The sequence below is a fragment of the Centrocercus urophasianus genome, unplaced genomic scaffold (genome assembly GCF_019232065.1).
Source record: "Centrocercus urophasianus isolate 14NV4802_14NV808 unplaced genomic scaffold, USGS_Curo_1.0 seq_10, whole genome shotgun sequence".
NCBI lineage: Eukaryota > Metazoa > Chordata > Aves > Galliformes > Phasianidae > Centrocercus > Centrocercus urophasianus.
In genome coordinates, this window is record NW_024884142.1 from 59751166 (window position 1) to 59775958 (window position 24793).

The following is a 24793-nucleotide window of genomic DNA, read 5'->3' on the forward strand; positions in this document are numbered from 1 at the left end:
GTCTTTTCAGAGTTCACTAAAACATCTGCAGTACATAATTCCTGCCAACATGTTCCTTCAGTGCAGGAAATCACTACCACACTCGCCATATCATTTTTAGAGCTGCAGAGGGTGGTTTATATATCCTGAGAAACCTGGCAAATAAACTCACGAGCTTACAGCCATTCAGCTGGCAGAGTTGTTTTTCACAAAGGTGCTGAATGTGCTCATTGAGCCCATGACCAGGGGAACGACTACAAGAACTACGCAACAGGAAAAGCTTGACACCTCCGTACAGTCACTGAAGCTGCATGAACAGTACACTCAACCCCAGTGGGCTGATTCAGCCAATAAATAGCTTCACTGGCAGAAAGCAGAGGGATTAGGAAAAAGTAATATAAAACAATAAAAATCATTTGTATCAATTTGTCACTGGATACCTGACATCCGAACTGTTTAGGTATTGACTGCAACAACCATCCCTGTTAAAGATTTTCCATTCACACTGCAATGTTTTAACTGAAGACGTGCTCCTTTGAATTTTTTATGACTGACAGAAGCATGAATTCAAAAGTGCTCATACAGTTTGAGGAAAACTATTTTTAAACTGACAACAGGATCAGTGATTGTCCAAACACAAAGTCTACCTGACTACTGTAAAGGAGGCAAATGCTCTAAGAGCATGTGAATGTAGTTGAGAATGATGCCAATTTTTTGCTGAGCAATGAACGTGGTAAATACTTGCAATTTCACATCTTTAATACAGATTTTTCTGTTTCTGGATAATCATTAAGGGCATATACCAACATATATATATTTTACGCAACATTTTGAGTTTTGCACTTGAAAGTATTCTCTAAATTTACTAAAATACAGGATAGGATTGCATAGTGCTGTGTCAGGAGGAGTGCAGTGCATATGCCCTGCAATGTGTTACACAGTCTCTTGCAGTACATCTTGTTACTGGGTTTGATTTCTATATAAAGACGTTCTGGAAATAACTGAAATGCGCAATTATATTTGGATTTTTCAGAAAAGTGAGTGGATTTTGAATTTTATTTTGATTGCAGTTTGAAAAGTAAAGGGCAAAATAGAAGACAAATGTAGTTCCAACTGTTGAACGCTTCCCACATTCCCTGGAACGCTCAAAATGCTCAACTATGAGTAACATTATATTGACAGCAAAATATGCAGTTAAAACAATTGGGAACATAATTCATTTATCTGCTAAGATGGGACTATCCACATGCACATATATATACATATGTAAACAGATACACTCACATGCACACCTAGCATCTATGTGCACTTCCAAGGAATTACTCCTATCTAACAAATAATGCTCTTTTTCTTAGTCTTATGAAAATCAATGTCTTAGCTCTGCAAATGAAACATGCTGGTAAGAGGGAAGGACATGATAAAGTAGCAAAAAAGTGATGGAGAATTTAAATGAGTTTTAAAGTACTACTCTCTTTCCAAGGACAGATACATTCAACACACTTACTGCATGCTGCAGCAGAATTGCTAGATCACAACCCAAACCCTTTCCCCATGCATGTTTTCATTCATCACTAAGAGGAACAGTCTCCCCCCCTTCCAACACATACAAGAAAGCAGAGCATTCATCTCACAATTCTAATACAAGCATATTTTCCCAGCAAAATGCCCTGCTGTATGTTTTGCACCAGGTCTAGCAGTTGCAGACTGACAGATGTACATACAACAAAGTTAACCATGACTTCGTGAATTAAGTCATTGCTGACCCATGATACCTGGCTGCATTAGGACTCCTTTATCACTGCAATTGTAAAGTAAAATGCAGCAATGTAAGCCAGCTTCACAGCAAAAAGAGCATAAACAAGTAGTAAGGAGCAACTCATTTAGCTAGGCTATTTTGGTTGCCTCTGATAATTTGTAAATTACCTTCATCTTACAAATGATTTTATGATGTAGTTACACACAGATAGCAACACAGTAATCAAACATAAACAGTGTCTATAAAACCTCATCCTTAGTGAGGTTATTTCTCTCCTTAGCAAAGGATAAAGTGTCTCACAGAAGCATCTTTAATTCTAGTTAGCACTAAATGAATATGATAAAGAGTTTAAAAGTGTTCCTTGATTAGTAACTCAAATTTTTATATTTGATTTGTTTCATATCCATTTTAGATAAAAATCATGATTGGCCTTTATTCAGACAGCCATTTATGACAGAGCCATATGGGAGTATTCATAATTACTGTATTTGTACCTGCTATCAGTTTTGTACAAAATCACGAATAGCATGGAAGGGATGAATGGGGACTGGGCATTCACTTCTGCTGTAAGATTTAGAGGGCATAAGGCTGAGCTGGTAGGAGCTAGATTCAAATCAGACAAAACAAGATATTTTCTCATCTCATGCCAGAGAAGTGGTAAATGCAAAATGCATAGCTTAGACTCAATTGGAGAAACTGGTATATGGCATAGGCAGCTCAAGAAATTCTTTACTGAAAAGTGTAACATATGCTAGTACAAAATAGTTTGCACATAGGTTTTCAGCTTAGAGGCCTACATCTTCAAGTTACATGCTAAGCCAAAGAGGAATGTACCACTGCAAGGCCACTAAAATAAACAGATACCAGAAAAAGCCTCCCTTCCCCACTTTTAGGGGAATATTCGTGCGATGTGAGAATATCAGCTTTCTGCATCCTCTTTTTTAAGGCCTCTGGTTATGGTCACTGTTGCAGACAATAATATGTTGTATTAAAAAGACTCTGAAATAGTATGACAACTCTCCTGCTGGTGTCATGGATTTGCATTTACAGACACAATGCTCACAGAAAGCAGTACTGAGTGAAATCTAGGAAGCAAACAGATTAAGTCTTCTCTATTCTCTACCTTTTTCCCGCTACGAAGTAATCCAAACCCAGACAGGAACCCACCTACCACACTTCTTTTTGCCAGAACTACTTGTGCACATGTAGTTACTTTCCTGTATTTCACAGTGTAAAAGTTTAAATTCAGCAATTCTCACAGTAACCTAATTTTTTCTATGAAGCATGCCTCTTAATCCAAAAGACAAGCTAAATTTGTCCAGTAAATTATTTCCTGTGAATGATTCACTCAGTTCTACTACATCCAAACTCTTTTTAAGTTCAAGGAATGCATAGCTAACTAACCGAGCACTGCAATTATGCTGGCACTTCCTTTAAAAGTCTCTCAAAAACACTATTTGCCTAGCTATTTTTGTCCTGATTCAGTGGCTGCTTGTGTCAGCACAAAGCAGCCATGAACTTCCTTGATACAGAACTGAGCCACATTCGTGTTTCATTTTAAATACACACACACTGTTCTTTAATGTGCTTGTGAATGTGTAAGAGTATTCAAACTCTATACATATTTCCAGCTACAGCTTTCTTATGTTAAAGCTTTCTGCTCCAGTAAAAGTATTACGTTAAAAAATGTAGCATATACTCCTGCTGCTTTTAAATTGCCTACCCTGTGGAAGAATAGGCCTATGTTTTTGCAAAGAAGGAGGGAGTTCAATGGCATTTGCAAGGGGGTCAGAGAAACCTAAGTAGGGCTTATAAAACTTCTGCAATCATTTTAAGACTGTAAGAGGGACTGCAAGGTGGGGAACACAAGAGTGAGATTCCATTCTTGATATTTATTCTCATTTGCAGCTCCCCAAGAAATTTAACACATTTTTCTTAATGCCTCTACATTCTGTTAGATACTAGAAGCAGAACCTGACAGCTAAAGATTCACTAACAGGAGCACATGCTAAATGTGACAGCTGTTATACTTGACTAGGAAAGAAGTTTTCTAAGCATAAGTTTTGGGTTGTTTTTTGTTTTTTTTCCAGTAGAGGACAGAGGATTACCAACATTTAAATTGCAGCTTTTGTACATATCTGTAAAATTTTTATCCATATTACAATTGGAACTGATAGAAACGATTAGTTCCACATATAAAAAAAGACCAGAAACCAGAAGAAAGCATACGTATCCAGCTACATGTAGAAATTAAACAAAAACACAGACTTCCAAGAGCTACTACAAATAAAACCAAGCAAAAACCTTAAGGAAATAAAAGTTGCCGCAGCACCAGCCACAGTTAATCCAATTACATGTGATACTGCCACCTGTACTACTATAAAAAAAAAGGGAATGAAGCCAGCTTCACCAGAGAAGGGAAAAAATAAGAGAATTACAGAATCACCAGTGTTGGAAAAGACCTCCAAGATCATTTAATTTGGTTCCCTTCTTCCACCAATATTTTCCCATTAAACCATGTCAACGTTAAACCATGTACAACAACTAAAAATTTCTTGAACACGTCCAGGAATGGTAACTCCACCACCTCCCTGAGAACCACATTTCAGAGCCTGATCACTACTTCAAAGAGAGTAAGTTTCTCTTAATACCCAATCTGAACCTCCATAGCACAACTTTAGGCCATTCCCTCTAGTCCTCTGCTAAAGAGGGTTAATCCCTCCAGTTTTTACAGGTCTAGCATTGGAATTTCTTAGTTTTTTTTATATTTGGTTTTCTTGGATTTTACTCCTTTTCTTTTTGTATTCCAGTACCATCACAATCACTTTAAAATTTGTTTTAGAAGAGGCCCAAATTACATCATAGATCAATCACAAAGCATTCCATTTCAAGAGTGCATTCTGTAGTCTGTCTTCCTCAAGCACCTACACAAATAACCTGTTTCAAAGAAAAACAGTCACCTTTACAGCAGATAAATATGCTCCACTCTTTAACAGAGCCTCACCTTTTAAGTGGTGACCTAATCTACTTCTTCTTTGCTTTCAAACCATAGGCATATTCCTGCTCCCCTTTCTATTTCCCCCAAACCAATATTCCCAACTTCAAAATTGCTACAACAGCAATAACAGACCTGCAAGCACAATTACTCTACAAAACAGCTCAAGGAAATACTTATCTAGGCCCCTGGGTGCACAGCTAACCCCAACTTCTCCCTTCCTTATGCTGACCATGTTCAAACCCCCACTCCCACCCCCTTGAGCTGTCAGCCTGTACCCCAGAAACAGTAGCAGTGTCCTTGCTCAGACCAAGTGATTCCTAATTCCACCTCAGCTTTCAGACAGACAGACAGGACCTGACCTGGTACCCTGCCCTCGTGGATCCCTAGGCTGCCACTCACAACATGCTCAGCCTCACTCACCTCCACCTGAAGCTCTCCATTGCATTACCCCCATGGAGCAGCCCCACTCTGGCTACTCCTAGGATAAGTCACAAAAAAATAAAAGAAAGACAAAAACCCTTAAGTCATAGCAGATCCAGGGGAGGTGCCTCAAGTTCTAAACCACCAAGGTGCAAGAGATACAGGTGGGAGGTGTTTCTTGATCAAGATGTAATTGGGACCAGCTGGATGTGGGCAGGGCTACATTTGCACAAGGAGCGTACCCTTGCTACTCCTGGCACAGCTGAGCAATCTAAGGCCTTGGTACAAAGAAAGGTACTTTTTGATTGCTAAGGCTGTAGCTGTTACGTTCAGCCTGGCTTTGTTGTCAGCTTCTGTTCTCATCTGAAATTTTTTTGGTGTCATTTCCAAAACTCTTGGCATGTGAACTATTGGGAAGAGGGTGAAATGCAAGGGATTTGGCAGACAGCTCAGCAAAATGGTATCTGCTCAGCTAAAGATCCACCTGAAAATGCTAGGCTGTCTCCTGGGCTGATAGTGCTTCTGTGAAGCAGGACTGACTGTGGCTAGCAGCCCTTAGCTACCATTCTGCTGTACAGCCAAGCACCAGAGCTCTTACAAAGCCCAAGTGCTGGGTATGGACACTGCATTGTTGTGTGCCTCTACAGCACTTGGCTTCTTACCTTCTCATGCTACTGCCTGCCTCCTTGGTATGAATGGAGCACAATGGCTGCAGCTTAAATTCAAAGCTCCCTGCAGTTTGCTGAGACTTCATAGTTGGCAGAATGCTGAATGCAATGATGGCTTTTAAGTCATTTTAATATGTCCCTGCCTTTTAGCATTTGAAAAACGTGTTTTATTCCAAAATGTACATCACTTTTTAGTAGCTTGAAATTCACCCTAATGGTCCTTTTAGTCTGACAGGTTTAAGTCAAATTCTCTAATTCTCAAAACTATACCCCTAATTGTCAGATAAAAATCCCAAGCAAGTAATCTAGCTTTAGCAAAACTGTCTTAGATATTTGCTGTTATGACAATTAGAATTAACCCTTTATGTTGAGATGTATAAATCAATGGATTTTCTAAGAAACTTCGAGTCATATGATAGAAACACACATCTCACTTTAGTTCCGACTTACAGAGGAAGAAAAAAAAAAAAAAAAACAGCTCCTATAGTTAAGCTTGAGGATTTGCCACATTGCAAGATAATTTTCTTCTTTCTGAGTTTTTCAGAGCTCTTCCTCTCGTTTTTAACACCTACTTTTGCTATCTACCTCACAAGTAAATAATCTTACATTAAATACTTCTAAGTCCCTGCCACAAGAAAATACACGGCAACCACTATTGTCAGGCATAAACATATGACCTGAGTTGACTGCCAAAAATAGTCTGTCATTCCTACTGTAAAACTGCTGGTTTGCTAGAAAAAAGAAACACATTTCAAATACCCCAGCATTGCATCAAAATTGTATGAACTCAGCATATTAACTGAACAAAGACCTTTATTGTACCTATTCAAAATACACTCTGCACTGTAATTTATAATCACTTCATAATATTAAATGTATCAAACTGGTGCGTGCAGAGGTACATATGTACATTTAATATATATACATATGTATAGAATCTCCATTTCTGAATTTTATAATTTTTGTACAGAGTAAAATCCTTCACTGAGAAGCAGATATGAACTTGCTGAGTAGGATGTAAATTGGAATTCCAGTAGTCAGTGAACAAAAAAATGCTTATTGGACACAGGAATCACATACTGTTACAAATAAGAAAAACTCCAAATCATAAGAAATGTCTAAATACAGTAGGAGTCCTCAGAGTAATAAATTGTGATGTGTATAGAACATCAGCTGAGTACCGTGGAATAAAAAAACACTGCAGATACTGCACAAGACTTTGCTTCATGGTTGGTTGTGGGGCTTCTGTAGTTTTGTTTTTTTTTTTAATTCAACTCTAAGCACAGCTAAAGTCTATTTTCTGTGCATATGTATTACAGATATGCACACCAAATAGTGAAGACCATGTAGAGCTACATTGTAACACAACTTAAAGGTATGTTCTCAGCCGTATAAGGATCATTAAACCACTAAACCTAGTTTAAGCCGTAACTTTCCAGGAAAAGCACATTTACATTAGCAAATGTAATGCACTGAAGCCAAAAGTTTTGTAAGTGTGTTTCATTTCATGAGCATTAAAGAAAATGATCTAAAATACTTTTGACATCTGCATAAATTAAATGCAAAAAACCAGCTGAGTTACAAAGATGGTATGAATCACTTTTTCTTTACTGAAGTGAAAGCTTATTTAAAACAATTTTTAAGTTATCACTTTCTTTTTTCTTAGATAAAATTTTCCCCAAATAAATGGAAACTCACAGTTTTCATTAATAATATATGAAGTTAAAATTTTTGAACAAGAGAAAAAATAAATCTACATTTGATTACATATGATTTTCTGTAGATGTTGTATATTCTGCCTTACACTGGAAAAGCTGAAGCTTAGTGGGAGGCAGTAGGTGCAGCATCATCTAACCTTTGACAACAGGTAACAGTGCTACTAAGATATATCTGTGTACCACAGTACTGCATGTTCTTTTGCAAGAATCTTGTTTTGTATGCCTTATTTCCATAAGTGGAAGACACAAATTCACCATCATTACTGAGGTATCCGAAGAAAATGCAATTTAAAATAAGAGAATATATCTTAATTGTAAAAATAGACCAAGTGTTGTGATTCACTTGGTACTGATCAAGTCTTTTAGCTCTCTAAAAGAAAAGATTGTAAGTCAATATTAAGTTATGCTTTTGGACTGTTCCTTTTGTCAGGAGAAATTATGCTAAAAGAGCTCGTTTAGTCTTCTATGGGATTTGCTCATTTATAAACCCATTTTGAGGTCTAAAATAACAGGCAGCCCTTTTTGCTGAAAGCAGTTTTTTTTCATTCTAGCTATGAATATTCCTATAAGAAGATCCATTTCAATTTCATAAACAACTCAACACTTCTCAAGATTTCCTTTCTTTCTGATACAAACAGGCTCACAGCTGCAACCAATCACTTCTTGTGCCAGTGCATTTGTCAATTAGCTCTAAGGAAATCTCCTAGCACATAAGGCTCAGCTTATGATCAGGCAGGAAATTATGGTCTATTATGCAATTTTATTCTGGTCTGTGATTGACTGCACAGCAAAGGGCCACTCAGTGGCAGCCAGTGATACTTTCATAATTTCATAAAAGCAGATGGTGGAAATATGACACCAGCAGATCAGAAATACTGAATCTACTAGATAGCAAATGAAGTTTCTAGAAATAAAATTGAAGGATTTTAACATATAGTGTTCCTTTGCTGTGTACTGACATTACAAACTCTGTGGTGTTTTCAGATACAGTGGAAATCAGCAACGTCTGATCTGTTCCCTTCCACTCTATTTAGACATGGACCTGTTGGAACATACAACGAGAGTGTTGGATACATATACATACAATGCGAGGCATTGGAACAAGTTGTCCAAAGAAGCTGGACATGCCCCATCCCTGGTAAAGGCCAGGCTGGATGTGGCTTTGGGCAACGTGAACTAGTGGGTGGAAACTCTGTCCACAGTAAGTAACTGGAACTGAATTATCTTTCAAACCAAACCTTTTTATGATTCCATGATTATTTACATGAGATTTGTAATTAAGTAACAAGTTTTTAGAAAAGTGAAATCAGAGCGAGAGAGGAGCAGATAGAAAAGGGAAACCAAAATGAGTTGTAAAAAAGAAAATAATGTCAAATGTCAAACCACACTATTTAGCTTTTGGAATTTTTGTAAATGAGAAATAATATTTCTCATAGTGAAGACAAGAATTTTCATCTGCAACAAAATTACATGCAAAATACTTCGAACCATTGTTTGTTTATGGTACCACATATGGTGGTAATTGCAAAATTGCAAATATTTATTGTCAAGTAGATGAAAGCCTTATTTCCTTTCTTGAAAAAAAAAAAAAATCCAGAAGACCTAGCACGTCTCATGATTTCTGGGTAATTAACATAAGTCACTTTAATAGGAGGGTTACTTCTTTAAATTTGCCAAAATAGAGTTATCTGGCTTTTTTTTTTTTTTCTTTCCTGTGATTAATGTAATTGAAACAGCAGCAGCAATTAAACAGTTATACTATGTTAGTGAAGCGGTTTCATTGCCATGATAAATTACTTCTCTGAGGATATTACTTACAACAAGCAGAGAAACCTAAAGTGTATTAAATCAGATTAAAAAGGGAACTTTACCTTTCTGAAGCTAGCATTTTTATGTGCTTCTCACTCCTAAGCCTCAATTCTTATTGAGAGGTAGGAAGAATTTCTAAAATTATAAAGGTTTTTGATTTTCACAGGAAGTTATAGGAGCCTGGAGCTAAATCTAGGAAACTGGTGGATTTGGGATATCTTAAATCTTCAGTAGTGGTGCTCTGGCTTATCCATGAAATAATGTTAAACCCTTTCATCTCAAAAATAGATAGGACTCAAGTAGGAATGTATGCCTTGTAAAAAAGAGCAAACATACTGATTTAGCAAAGTGGCAAATCTTTGCTTGAAAAAGCAAGAAGGTCCAGGAGACTTCAGAAGCCTGAGGCCTGCATCCAGAAAACACTCACAAGATAACTGCTGACTAACACGTAAAAGATAACATGAAAAATATAGTAAAGAAATTCTGAGTCTTTTTACTGCCTAAATAAACCATGAACCTAGAGTTCAACTGATTTAATGGCTAATGATGATAATAATGACAATAATAATAATGCTTGCATAATACTTCAACAGACAATAACATTGCTCTCCACCTTACTACTTTGGAAATGCCATTAAAAGAAGGTAGGTCCAATTTAATATGTTACTATTTATGTTGCAGCTTTGGAGGAAGAGTTTTGCCTGAACAGGAAAATCTCAGGAGTCTGTATTATGAGAAAGGTTAAACACTGAAACAGATCTTTCTGGATTTAGAAAGCTTTCTGTGTACAACTCAGCTGGAAAGCTCATCAAACCAAGGAGGGGCATTAGCTTCCTATTCTACACTAATGGTACTGATGCAGGCCTAAGCACTAACACTCAATATCACTTGGCCTTACTCATAAAGGCTAGCCCTAATTGTTGGAGGAATGCTGCACCACTTTGCGCTCTTGTGAGAAACATAAGCACTTACACTAAAAGAAGTGCAAGGTGAAAAACACAATGCTAACTTCCAAAATAATAGAGGCTGAATATTTTTGAGTGGTATGCAAAAGAAGTAGATCAGTCTAGCTCCATATTCAGTTCACTAAATGAATGGTACTAAAAGTACTTTGTCACAAAATAATATAAAAAGAAAAGTCTTCTGATAATTTTGAGATTTCCATCAATTTTTTTTTTTTCTATTTAAGCACACAATTAAAAACTAGAGCATCAGAGAATAATTATGCAAGAAATCATTATTTTAAAACTGGAACCAGAAGCAATACTGTTTATATAGTATGAAATATCCTGACCTCATGAACCACACTGCAGAAATACCTGATGATCAAGAGCCACAAGGTTCATTCCACATATGCTGGGGGGACTGATACAGGGGCTGCTCCATGGACGCTACCATCCAGAAGCAGGACATTACAGAGGCAGTGATCCCCACATCTCTACTGAAAGACAGAGTAGGATGTGTAAATGGATCCCTAGATAGTTATGGACAGCCTCTTCAATTCCCACTGGATCACAAACTGTCCAAAGCTGTAAATGATTCCTATTTTTTTAAGGAATAAAAAAGTACTTATTCATACTTAATCAACCAAAAAAGGATCACAGCTTAGTTAGTAGAACAGAAGATATTTGATTTCAGTATAAAAATTTATTTAACTAACGTTATACCACTAATGTAGGATTAAAAATGTAAAATTATTTTGCTATACTGTTACCATCTGGTAGAGAGTACAGAACTTTGGATGTTTTAGAATATAGCATATAAATATTTGGCTCACAGATTGTAAATAATTATAAACATGAAATCATAACTTTTTTTCAGAAAGCATTGTTAGTTCATTCAGATATTCAAAATAATCACTTATAGGAACTTTTAATATAAGTTTCTTGTATTTTTCTTTTCTCTAGTCTGTGAGAGGTTCATATGGATTTATGAGATTTTCAGCATATTAAAATATATGGTATTAGTCTGTGGCTTAAATAAAAAAATATTTTTTAAAGTGTCTATCAATGGGTACTTGATAAAGAACTAGAATATTACAGGTTCAGTCATGAATATCCAATGGAATGTAAGAAATGTTTGATCCAAGTATTAGAATAATATTTAATATAACAAGTGAAAGCATGTTATGGGACTGCCAAATGAATTGGCACTTTGATAAACTGATGGATTTTCCCATATTTTAGAAAACTTCCATGCATTAAGAATTCTATTTCAGGAACACTATATGTAACATTCTCTTTTCTTTTTTCTCCAATAACTTTCTTTTCTTCTTTCAAAGTAAATTTGACTTTCAAAATTTAAAACAAGAACTCAAAAATTGGCTCTTCATCCCAATTCAGGATTCATTCCTTCCACCTGCATTGTATTTTTTTTAAATTCTCAGATTGGAGAACACATTTCCTGAACAGATATGATACAGACATACAATCTTGTATTACATAAGAAATGTAATACAGTTGTAATGTAATCCTGTTGCTACTTACAAAAGCAAAGGAATGTAAGTAAAATGAAAGATTTAGGTACTATTGAAAAAAAAAAAAAAAAAGAGGAAGTAGCATGCTTGTCAGTGCTGAGGTAAGATATTAGGGATATGAGAAGATATAGACTTGGATATAGGTAAGATAAGATACAGATAGATAAGATATATGTAAGATATAGACTATTCAGAATAAAGAATATCTGTTCATCATCATTCTGTTGAGTAGTCTGGAAGGGATACATTTTATCTTACTGGTGAATACTGGCAGTCATTGAACATTCACGTTCAAATGTTGTCTGTATGCTACTATCATTTACTTGGGATATAAAAAAAAAATCTTTTCCAAATTATACTCCAAAAAATATGCAAGTATGCCATAAAAAAAAAAGTCTGAAATGGTACTTCCTTACTATCAAGTAAAAGTATGATGAAATTAAGATGAAAACCTAGATTAACCCACATTACTTCACACAGATGTTTTTAGTCAAAATATACTTCTGTATTTGAGTCCTCTGTGTGAAGGACAATTCTGTATCTTACGTTTCCTGTGCTTTTAGATAAAAGGAAGATGAGAACTTCCTTGCCCAATTTCACGAATCATGAAGTAAAACCTTCTGACAAAACACTTTGGCAGACTAATGTGAATTCAAGAGTGGCTTCTGAATGACAGTGTGGCTTTGTATTCAATTATTATGTTATTTATCTATTTTATATAATATTGTTTATTATATATATATTATATATAATCCTTGAATATAATATTTACTCAGAACAATTCACGATATATTTTTAGTCCGATTTGCAATGCATCTCACATCAGTGTTCAAACTGAATCACCCTGGTAATTAGGACCAGCTTTTCTAGGGAGTTTGTAAGGTAGTGAACAATCACTGCAATCCATTGCAGTTACACCCTGTTGTGTTCATGTGTGCACTCAATTGACTGCTCTAAGATTACAGCTTGATTTGTTGAAGGAAAGATTTCCTTCAAAGACCTTCATAAAATGGTAATGATAGATAGATATTAACTTTAAAGCAACTGTGATGAATCAGTGAATACCTATGATGGATGAACACTCAGGGGAGGTGGCTAAGGATAATGTGCTCCTGAAGCTCAGGGAAGGATGTTTGGAGTGACTAACGACAGCTCAAAGAAGGCTGAACTTAGCTCAATACAGAGGACCAGAAGGTAGTATTTGGCCTATATGAATTGCTCTATCAGGTCAGTAGGTAAGCCAGGAGCACCAATTCAGGGAATCAAATGGTTTTTCAACAGAGTGGATCAGCTAGCTACTATTCGTCCCTGACTAAATTGAAAGAGTGCAAACCTCTTCCTGTATGTGCCATACCAGTATGGGTAGGGGTAGACATGCACCTACACAGAATAAAAAAATGATACAGTAAATGAACAGTGCTTCAAAGGTAGCAGTAGTCTTCAGCTGACTCTCAATGCATGTGTATCTTCCTGGTTACAGGGGGATGCCGAGTGTCATGACAGTGAGTGTATTATACCAGTAGGTACTGAGAATCACAATCATGTTGTGATACAGCTGAAATATTGAAAATACCATACTCTGCAAAGTGTAATTTCCCCAGGTATTGTTATTTAAGTGCATTGTTTTATTGCTCTGCTAACACAGAACCCACATAATGTCTTAAAGCTTTAAATAAATAAATTTGGTATTAAATATTACACCTTCAACTTCTGGAATATCAAAAAGAATCCGGTCAGGATTCAAACAAGGAACAGCTTTCTGTGCTTGAAGGAAAATGCTCATTTATTTACCCATACTTAATAAAGTTGAACGTCTAGAAGTCTTCCTTTCTGGGAAAGACAAATGATAAATTGTATCTAAATAATTGTTTTCTAACACAGCAAATAAGATATAAGAAATGCTTGTTTCTGGCCTTGCTTGCTTTTCCAGTGCTATGAATTAAAAAAACAAAAAAACAAAAAAACAAAAACAAACAAACAAACAAACAAACAACTTTACTCATCAATATATCACACATACTAAATAACAAAGTCAGAAGTTCATAAACTACAGAGAACAGAAGTGAGAACAAGCTCAATATTGAAATGCGACCTTTGGTTCGTTAGTTGTATCAGGAGACTTATTTCATTCTCTTGTCTGTCACTGAATAAGGGATGATAGGATGAATCATTTTCAGTGAATTATTATCAGCATAAGAATTGATCAAGTTGTGGTTACTGTGGTTGTAATTGGAACGGTCTTGTTGTCCAAGTAGTGTTGCCTTGTTCAAGGCATCACAAAACAGGGTAAGTTGAAGTCCTGTCAGTTTTTTCTCCTAAGGCAAAGCATACATTAAAATGATGGCTTGTCGGGAATCCTGATCACAAAGAAGTAAATTTTAATTTCTTGCTTGAAAAAATTTTACATTTTGTTTCTAGATAATGAAAGCATGCATTCTGTGACAAAACAGGCTTATTCAAGCAGGCGAATGATCAGCCAGCTCTCAATCCTTGTCATAACTGAGGGAGTAACTGTGATGTTTCCAGGCAACTACTGTTTGCAGAAATAAATCATAGCAATACCAAACTGTGGGGAAGTGACATGCAGCTATTTGTTAATTTTATCTGCATACACAGCATATTAATTTTCCAGGTGTCCAATATTTCTAATTGTCCCTATGAGATGTGGAGTAAGTTATCTCATTATCTGCTGACCTATGGCACTAATATCCAGCTTCTTTAAAGAAAACATAAAACCCCTACTCTGGAGTTACATATTATGCATAATAAGCTACTACAGAATTCTTCAAAAGTAGATATGTTTTGTGCTAGGAATTTATGTAGTTGATTATCATCAGAAATATCAAATTAACTTCAAAAATAAATAACTTAGATTATCAGAAGGAATTACAGATGTTTTCTTCAGCTATCACACCAAATCATTCCAAGCTATCTGATTTCTAAGGACAAATGCATATCGTAGGAAAATAAAATTGAAGCTTTATGACATAGTGAAATACAAGCCAAGTAGTCAAATAATCCTGTTCTAGAATTGTCCCAACTAAAAATGCATGTCATCACACTAATAATAACCTACAAAGATGTAAAAATATTTCGACACCCTCTCCTATAACACCCTTGTATGTAAACTTAGTAAGTGTGGGGTAGATGAGTGGACAGTGAGGTAGATTGAGAACTGGCTGACTGGCAAAGCATGGAGGGTTGTGATCACCAGTGCATAGTCTAGTTGGAGGCCTGGTACCTAGCAGTGATCCCCAGTGACTGATACTGGGCCTACTCTTGTTCAACATTTTCATTAATGATCTGGATGAAGGGATAGAGCGCACACTTGGCAAATTTCCTTATGATCTAAAGCTGAGAGAAGAACACACCAGAAGGCTGTGCTGCCTGGACAGACTGGAGAGCTGGGCAGGGAGGAAGCTGGTGAGGTTCAGCAAGGGCAAATGCAGAATCCTACACTTGGGGAGGAATATCCACATGCATCAGTATGAGTTAGGAGATAACCTGCTGGAAAGGAGCTCTGCAGAGAAAGACCTGGGTGTCCCAGTGGACAATAGGTTGACCATGAACCAGCAGTGTGCCCTTGTGGCCAAAAGGCCAGTGGTATCCTGGAGTACATTAAAAAGAACACGGCCAGCAGGTTAAGGAAGGTGATCCTCACTGTCTATTCACGGCCCTGGTAAGGCCAGAACTGTGTACAGTTCTGAGCTTCAGTTCCAGAAAGACAGAGAACTTCTGGAGAGAGTCCAGAGGAGGACCACAAAGATGATGTCAGTTGAGGTAAATGCAAAGAAATACAGCTTCTTGCAGCATCTTTTCTCTTCAGTTTTAATTCCTATGTTTTTGAAACGTATTTAGTAATGCCAAGCATGAAAGAAGCAAAACAATTATATATAAGGAAAACAAAAAGCTTCAGAAGTACAACCGAGACCTCAAAATCATGCCTAAGGGCAAAATCAATCCTTATGTTAACAGAAATCTTGGGGTAGCAATTGTGTATGTCAGAATGATCTTTCTCTCCAATAACAGGGTGATAGTAATCATTACGTATTTTTCCTTAGGCAGTCTGCATAAATGCACATTTTCAGGCTTCCCTTTTCATTATCTACAGAGTCTAGGGAGTGTGCCTAACTGCCATTCCAAAAGCAAGGCAAAGTTAGAACTTCAAAAGCAAATTACTCCTTCTGAAACCAGATCCAGAAAGAGGGGCATGAGCTAATGCGATCCTTCTCATTTCTTTCTTCTCAGTAGAAGATAAAACATATCCAACTTTTAAAATAGACTGTGTGCTCTTTACATTAAATAAGGACAATAAGTAGTTTTTCAAGTAATTTATGTAGATTAATTTATGTAGAATTTAATTACCATGGTGCGAAGCAGGACAAAGTATGCCTCGTGAAGAAGTAAAAATAAAACCCAAATAAAGCCAATTGTTGAATTTCATCTGAATCATAACATCAAAGAACCTGACTATAGTCACAATTATCATTAACCAGTATTTCAAGTACATAAATCTGCATGTTGGGAGCTATAACTCAAGATTAAACTTTTCCAGAGGTCTGAATTTTAATTCACAATGATCACTGAGATAACTCAGAGAAAAATAGTGAGAATGGAGGAGTATTGCTTCCAAAAATATTCACAACATAAGCAAATAAAAATTACTTTGATATTCAAAGTAATATAAATATAGACCTTCAATATGGGGAAAACATGATTTAGTCCCTTAGACAACAACGTGCATGGACTTCTAATACTATGTCTACGTTGACTAAAGAGATATTCCCAAAATTCTCTTCAGCCACAATCTCTGAACAAAGAAAAAAGAGTGGATAAGATAACACTCAAACTTACAGTCAATTAGAAGATAAATTGATTTTCTAATTAATCTATTCACAAACAGATCTTGAAAATATTGTGCATACTTCTCTGTAAAGTATTATGTAAACAACATGCACTTGCAAAATTGTTGACTGTCCCAAGATTTCTGTTTATTCAGTGCAGAAGTCTAGTAGACTTCAGTAGATCATGTAGGATTTAAAAATTATCATGCATGTGGCAATATAAATTTACCCAATTGACATGCTTCTTTTTTTTTTCCTTATAAATAATGCATATTAAAAAAAAAAAAAAAAAAAAGAATATCCAGAATGGAATATCCGTCTAGAGAAATAATATGTACTTGGAGATGACTAGTGTGTACATAAAGGTTGTAGCTTTAATTTTTTTAATGTGAAATGTCTCTTACAGGTAAACACTGCATATATTACGAGTTTGAATGAGTGGAGCTACGTCACAATTAAAGTGAGATGAGTTTCCTATTTTAAAACTCAAAACATTTTTTGGGTGCTCTAAAATCAAAAAGCATGCTCATGCTGTCTTGAAAACTACTAACCTTGAATAGTGTAGAAAGAAAGTTTAGTACTAAATAAACATTACTTTGAAACTATATTTCTTACTTAACTTTACCTATCCAAAAGTGAAACATCTAATTTAAATTATTTCTCTAGGTTTTCTCTCAGATCAACAGAGAGCTTAGTTACTGCACCGCACCAGTTCCCCTTGCTACAGAAGGAACCTAGACAAAAATCCTGTCTAAAGATACAATACTGTCACAGTATTTGAGGGAGACAGTATGCCTATAGACTGCTAAAGATAGGCAAGGACGAGGCAAGCTTTCAGACACTAAAGCTCTTCCTCAGGTCTGAAAAAAACCATCATTCTTCAAAGTTACATTGAACTTTAACTTGACAAATATGACCTTATTTTTATGACCTTGGATCACTTACGTGAAAGAAATAGGTGCATGTTACAGCAAATTGTATATACGGTGGAAATGTTATTAGATACAAGGACAGTTGATGAGGTTCTATGTAGTTAGCTTTAGCCAAACAAAACTTTAAACAGTTGTTCATCAGAGTGTATGATTCATTTAAACTTTTACTTACACAAAAGCACTTTTCACCTAGGCTACATTAGTAGTCAAATAATGACTTTCAATGTAACTTAATTTGAAATTTGAAAAAACTGGTTTTAGATGAATCCTGCCCTTGTTAACATGTCCTAAATATCATATACCTGCTCTGCAATCTGATTAATGGCAATTAACATGTTACACTTGACCAGAAATATCTTTTACTCCCTCCATACACAAAAGGGATATTTGGAGGATAGGAATTACTAACCAAAGCATCTTCAGATCGTGTGACACATTCCAGCAATTATCCTCAAGAAGATAGTCTTGTACATTTTAATACCTCAACGAATAAACTACAGTGCAAAGGTTCATGGCACTTCACTGAGTGCAGTGTATGTACAGGCTAACTGACACAGGCTGGAATTGACTTCATATAAACTCTCTAGTCTACCTAGAGTAATACTGTTCTCAGTCTAAAAGCTGATTTTAATAAACAAAATGTCAAAATGAATTTGATACTACTTTTTTATAATTTACCACAATGTACAATATATTTATAAATTATCATTCAGTATATACATAATCTTCTAATAAGCCTCATTTATCACCATGTAAATAAATAATTGGAAGATACTTGCTGAAATTCCAAGAGATTTTCTCATTACATGATGTTCATGAAATGATCATCATTTCTTATGAAATCATCTTAACACAAATGTTTAACAAAAGATGGAATGAACTAGATGGTATTCAAACAACAACAAAAATGTGCATGGTTATATTTTTCCTTATAATACCCTTCTTTGATTTGTTCATTCCAGCATAGCCTTTGTTTTAAACATAGTTCTTAGATATCAGTAATCTTTATTCACACCAAATGTATGCATGTCCCAAACCATAATGATTTTTTTCACAGTATAAATGCCAGCTTGATGTTATAGAGACAGAACTGAGGCACGGAACAAAGTTAATGAGTTATAAATGGTCCTTTGGGAACCCTGCCTTTGAACACACAACTTCTGGGTCCCAATTCACTTCAGCTTCAGTGACTAGACCATCATTATCTTTACAAAGAAGAAAAAAATCCTACATATGTGTTTATGGTGACAGTGTGATAAAATCAGATAACTTTTCCAATTAAAGTTTGTCACATACTCAGCCATGAACCTGAACTGCTACTTTGAGGATGATGCTACTTTGAAGGTGAGTACCTTGTGTAGCCTCAGAGTTACTGTGCTATATCAGCTTGACTTCGTGTGAGTGCAAAACTGGCCTCTGGAGAACAGAGCACAGAAATTCAACCCCAGCATATAAAATGGACATCGTCTTCTTCAAAAAGTGGGCTATGGGGCTTCTCCAACATTGATGTTAAATATACCAAACCAACTCAATTTGGAAATAAAGATTTTCTCTGGCACATTTTTCGAAGAATTCAATGCTCAACTCAAAGACTTTCAGTGCATAAATCATAATGTTTTAAATTACTTTTTTTATTTGTTTAGTTTTAGACTTCATTTATGTGCACCTAAAATTCAATGCTAACTGAAATATTTCTTTCTTTGTTTTAATTGCATACAGATAGTTCCATCCCTTGGTAAATTTATTAAATCCTTTGAAGATTTATTTTATGGTGTTTGCTGAAGAAAAATTAGAAAATTTTAAACTGGGAAAAAGCAAAGCATCCCAATTCACAACTAAAGTATACTCCTCTTTCTGTACTCATTACTCATTCTTCCATCTTTAAACAAATACTAGAAGAACAATGAATTTTATAAAGGGCCAACTTTAATCTAAAGCATTTCAAATTAATAGATATGTAAATGTATTTATTGATCCAAGATAGGTTAAATCAAGCAGAGCAGCTGAGCAGACCAAGATCAAACATAAGCGTGTTTCTGTTCAGGCACCAAGAAGATAAAAAACTAAAATGGACTACGTGGCTCTAAACGACAGTACTAACTGAATAGACAAGTCTGGCACAGTTGAAAGAAGGTAGTCAGCAGGCATCTTGTAATGTCTCCAAATGAGTTATATTAAATCTGACTGCAAAAAGCACCTGCGAAGAATCATTTACTGAATGCTCAAGAATTTCTGAAGACTAATAAAGTTAATTGGATGCACATCCACAACACAATTTGGCTAAGAAAGGAAGAATATAATTTGAGGCCTACTCAATTGGTCATCTAACAAAGCAAGGGTGACTGAATTTGCAACAACACTCATCAGTATGCAAGAACAGAAAACACACATTAATGGGAAAATTCTCTATTGGACAACATAGTATCATATCAGGGAGGATTGTAATGCCTAAATTTTTAGAGATCGTTAGTGACCATGACTAATCTTGACTGCACAGGACTCATCCTGGTTCAAAATGTAAACTCTGATAGTAATGCACTAAAACAAATAAACATCAACAAGAACAAAACCCCACAAACCAGAACCTTTTACTATGAAATACTAAACATAAAAAATCCTGAAGACCATAGGAAAATGAAGATATTGAAGATACTGAAGTTATTTTCAAACGAAGTTTGCAGAGTAGCTAAAAGAATGAAGCACTATCCTCAGAGGAGTGTTTAAAGACTGGATTACAAAGTCAGAGTAAATGCATACAAGCTCTCACAGAAACTTCAATCATAGTTTAGATGGTCAGAAATGTTAACTAAGACACGCCTATAATTGACAACACTCAACCAAAACTTCTGAAGAAACTTGAATATATAATTGCTTATCAACAACCAGATTGAAGTCAAAACTTAAGTCAGGCTCATGTCAAATTGGTTCATTAATTTCTATCAGAGGCAGAAAATGAGGGAACAGAATAATAGTCTCCTCTTACAATAAATGAGCCTAAATAGCTTAGGAAGGAGAAAGAATTACAAGGATATACTTTTCTGACAGAAAGATAACAATGAGGAAGAATAATCTAGTCAAAAATCTGGATAAGCAAAAGTTTTCACAACACTCCTTAATAGAGAAACAATGAAAAAATTAAGCTTGATATGTATCATAAAACAAAAATGAGGAAAGGGGAAAAAAAAAAAGAAAAAAAAAAGATCCAAACACCATATTAGAAGAAAATATTTCTTTCAGATAAACAAGTTGTAATTCTGGGTATAAGAGTAACTGTATCATAAAAAAAAAAATCAAAAGGCAATTGGCCAAGGGAACATTCATCATGCAGTATCAGTAATGTGGGGCTACCCTTCATCTCCTACAAGTCTGTAAACAAAGGAACGCTGTGATAAGCCAGGGCAATCCCATATGCAGCAAAAACATTGTTCTGCACAGTCCTTATGTTCTTTTCCTTATTATTTACTTCAAGCTACCACTGGAAATAAGATTCTGGTGTAGAGTGACCACAGATCCACTATAATCAGTGCTGATGTTTTTAACATCAGCTTTGTAGCTTATCACTTGGAAGAGTTTTGATTTTGGCTACTTTTAAATGAAAGAAAGAGGTAATGAGGGCACTCTGTATGGGTGATAGATGGAAATAGGAACACACGGCAACCTCGCAAATAAGTGGTTAGAAATGTCTTAAAGTTAATGCAGGATAACACTTTCCACCAGGCTAATACAATCAACAAAATCAAAAGCAGATGCAGGTTAAGGAGAATATCTTTGAAACCCTGAGAAATGACCAAGACAATTCCTTTTTCTACCATTATACAATGATTGGTGATCTGGAAAGAGCTAATATCAGACTGAAGGCAACAGCTGGAGTGGCAAGATACAAAATCAAGCACATGTTCGAGGAGATGAGCAATCAAGTTGGAAAGAGATGGAGAACTGATTCATGAGTACTGTAAAGAGGAGGGCATACATACAGAATTAATGGGAACCACAGAAAGAAGAGGACAAAAAGACAGTTTTCAGATGAAAGAATAAATACAAAGTGGACTGAAAAGAATGACAGGTGAGACATAACTGGTCACATTGACAAGTAATCAATTACTTGAAAGCAATTACTGTGGAATTGCTCAGTAGTGCAAAGATTCAATTAAGCTGAGAATCAATTATATGAAGAATCAAGTAGCGTATGAAGTAAATATGGAGAAAAATAAACTAACATGAATCGATAACATAGATGATCAGTAATAGTGTGAACCACTTATGTCAATATGTACATATGGAATTAATCAATTATTGGGAAAACAAAAGTAGTGAGAATTAATTAATGTGTCTAATACAAAAAGAATATAGCTGCTGAAAAAAGCATGCCAAAAATATTAGCCTGGTCTTCCCTTTCACACTCACTTCAAACATAACAAAAATTTAACTCTGACCTTCCATTATTTTTGTTTTGTAGACAGCTTAGTATGCAGCTTTGTAGACAGCTTAGTTATATCTACAGTAGACATTCAGTTCTCAACAACAGCTAGGGAAGCTTAAGAACTGCCCTAACCTGCTGTGCAAATGTACAGTTGACTTCAATACCTATGTATTTCTTTTGGAGATTTTGAAGAACGGAGATGCCCATGTCGTAAAGTCTGTAGTCTGCAGCCAGGTTAGAGACAGTCATCTCTTAATATCACCTCATAAAAATGTATTTTTGCAGATCATACAGACTGATGCAGATCATACAGTATGAAAGATCCCTACACTTATGAATAATCAGTGGCACAACTAGATAGATCTGTGGGCTATCATAGATTATGAAATCTGAGCCACTAGTAATATCTGCCAGAGACAGAAATACATCTGTCATGTATTGCTCCTCATATATTACCTTAAATAACTTTTCTTTCCTCATATTTATATCCCTGATATATTTAGTAAGCCATCACATTCTACACTTTCACTAGACTGAAAAGAAAAACAGCCTACTATAGAATCTCTCTCTTCTGGCGCTCAAGAGAATTGCAGAAAAACTCTCAACCTTGACTATACAATATGCAGATAGAAAGAATGAAAAGTATGTCTATATCCCAGATGAGTATTTATCAATACTCATTACAATTGACAAGATTTCTTTTGGTCTTCTAGATTGCATTATCTGATACATCAGTAAAAATACTTACTGAAGACATGCAAGCAAATGCAGAAATATAACGGGAATGAATATGAAGAATAAAAATGCATCAGCTTGAAACTATTAAAAAAAAAAGTATTCCCAGTATGACTGGACTATTTCCACTTTCTGGAAAATTAGAACATCGAAACATAAACCTAAGAGCAAGTATTGCTAAGAAATCTAACAAAAATTGGAAAACAGCACATAACAGCAAGAAAAGAGATTTGATAATTACAGGCTCATTAATTTTACCTTAATAGCTGAAAGGCTACATAAGAAATGTTGAAGAGATGTATAATTAAACTGTTAAATGAGAAATGAGATAAAAGGCTGTATAAGTTTACAAAGTTGTAAAGCTCTGTGCTAAGCTAAATATGCCTCTTTCTATGAAAACTCTTTGTTGTTGTTATTGTTAGTTGTTTTCTTATAAGACTGGAAAATTAAGATTTAATTGTTCTGAAGTTTAATGAAGCTGACACACGGCAATGAAAAGTTCAAAACTTGTATTACTCTCTCTAATGTAAGACATTAAAAATTAAAGCGGAGAAAACAATGAGCTATGCTAGAATAATTTTACTTTTAGAGTTCCATAAGAATTGACTCTGGAATTAATAACTGTTAGATTCTTTGACTTCTGGCTTAATAGATAATTAAATCTGTTAAATTTTACTTTTCAAAGTTGGGAGGCATCATCAGTACAACACAAGATTAAAGAGGAGCTGTATGACAAGATAAAAACAAAAACAAGATAAAACCCACAAGATTCTGCTATAAACTGGTGGCTTATTGTGCAGGTATAGCATAAATTCATGCAACAATTAACCACAGAAAGGCAAAATGATCCTATAATTTATCCAAAGAACTATTCAGTATTACTTTGGATGCTTCATGTATTGTTATATATGTTCCATCAGAAGAGGGGTGACCAGCAGGGACAGGGAGGTGATTGTCCCCCTCTACTCTACTCTTGTGAGGCCCCATCTAGAGTACTGTGTCCAGGTCTGGAGCCCCCAGTACAAGAAAGACAGAGAGCTGTTGGAGAGGGTCCAGAGGAGAGCCACAAAGATGATCAAGGGACTGGAGCACCTTCCCTGTGAAGACAGGCTGAGGGAGCTGGGCTTGTTCAGCCTGGAGAAAAGAAGGCTGAGGGGTGACATCATTGCAGCCTATCAGTACCTAAAGAGAGCCTACAAACAGGAAGAATCAACTCTTTGAAAGAGTTGATAACAGCAGGACAAGGGAAAATGGCTTTCAGTTGAGGGAGGGGGAAGTTCTTTACAGAGAGAGTGGTGAGGTGCTGGAACAGGCTGCCCAGAGAGGTTGTGGATGTCCCGTCCTTAGAGGTGTTCCAGACCAGATTGGATGGGGCCCTGGGCAGCCTGGTCTAGTATTAAATGGGGAGGTTGGTTGCCCTACATAGGGGGGGGCTGGAGATTCATGATCCTTGAGGTCCCTTCCAACCCTGGCCATTCTGTGATTCTGTGATTTTGTGGTATATTCATGAAGCATCTTCAGTTGCAGGACCAATAAACTCTTGGAGAGTGTCTAATTTTCCCTTAGGGTTATCACAAAAATTTTTACTCAGTGATTCATAGGTAAAATCCTGGCCTCAGTGTTCCACACTGTCAGTATTTTACTTACAGATTTAAAGTATGGAGCTATTATTTGTGTGTTATTAGTAATTTGTTTTCTTTTGTGTAACATAAGACAATTTTACCAAATCATTTCTATACTCTCTTTTATGATGCTAGGTCCTTTTACTGTTTTTAAAATGACCACCCTGTATAAGTGCCACATCATTTGCTTTGTTTAGATCTGATCTTGAATTAATTTTTGTTTAAAAAGATCCTGATCAGATGAGACTTTTAATGTGAAGTCCAGATCACATTATAGAACTGATCTACTGGCCATGTAACTAGTATTGTTTCCCCTTAACAATGTCAGTGTTTAAAGGTGTTATAAATTGGGATTTTATCTCTCATAATCTCTACTCGTGAGCTTCTGAGTCCTAACAGTAGTTTTATGGTAGAAC

At 35.7% G+C, this 24793-nt stretch overlaps 1 protein-coding gene across 1 annotated transcript in view; it reads right to left on the minus strand.

Moving 5' to 3' along the window:
• Window positions 1-24793, minus strand: part of PRKN (parkin RBR E3 ubiquitin protein ligase) — a 685723-nt gene that overhangs the window by 558978 nt on the left and 101952 nt on the right. The window lies entirely within an intron of this gene.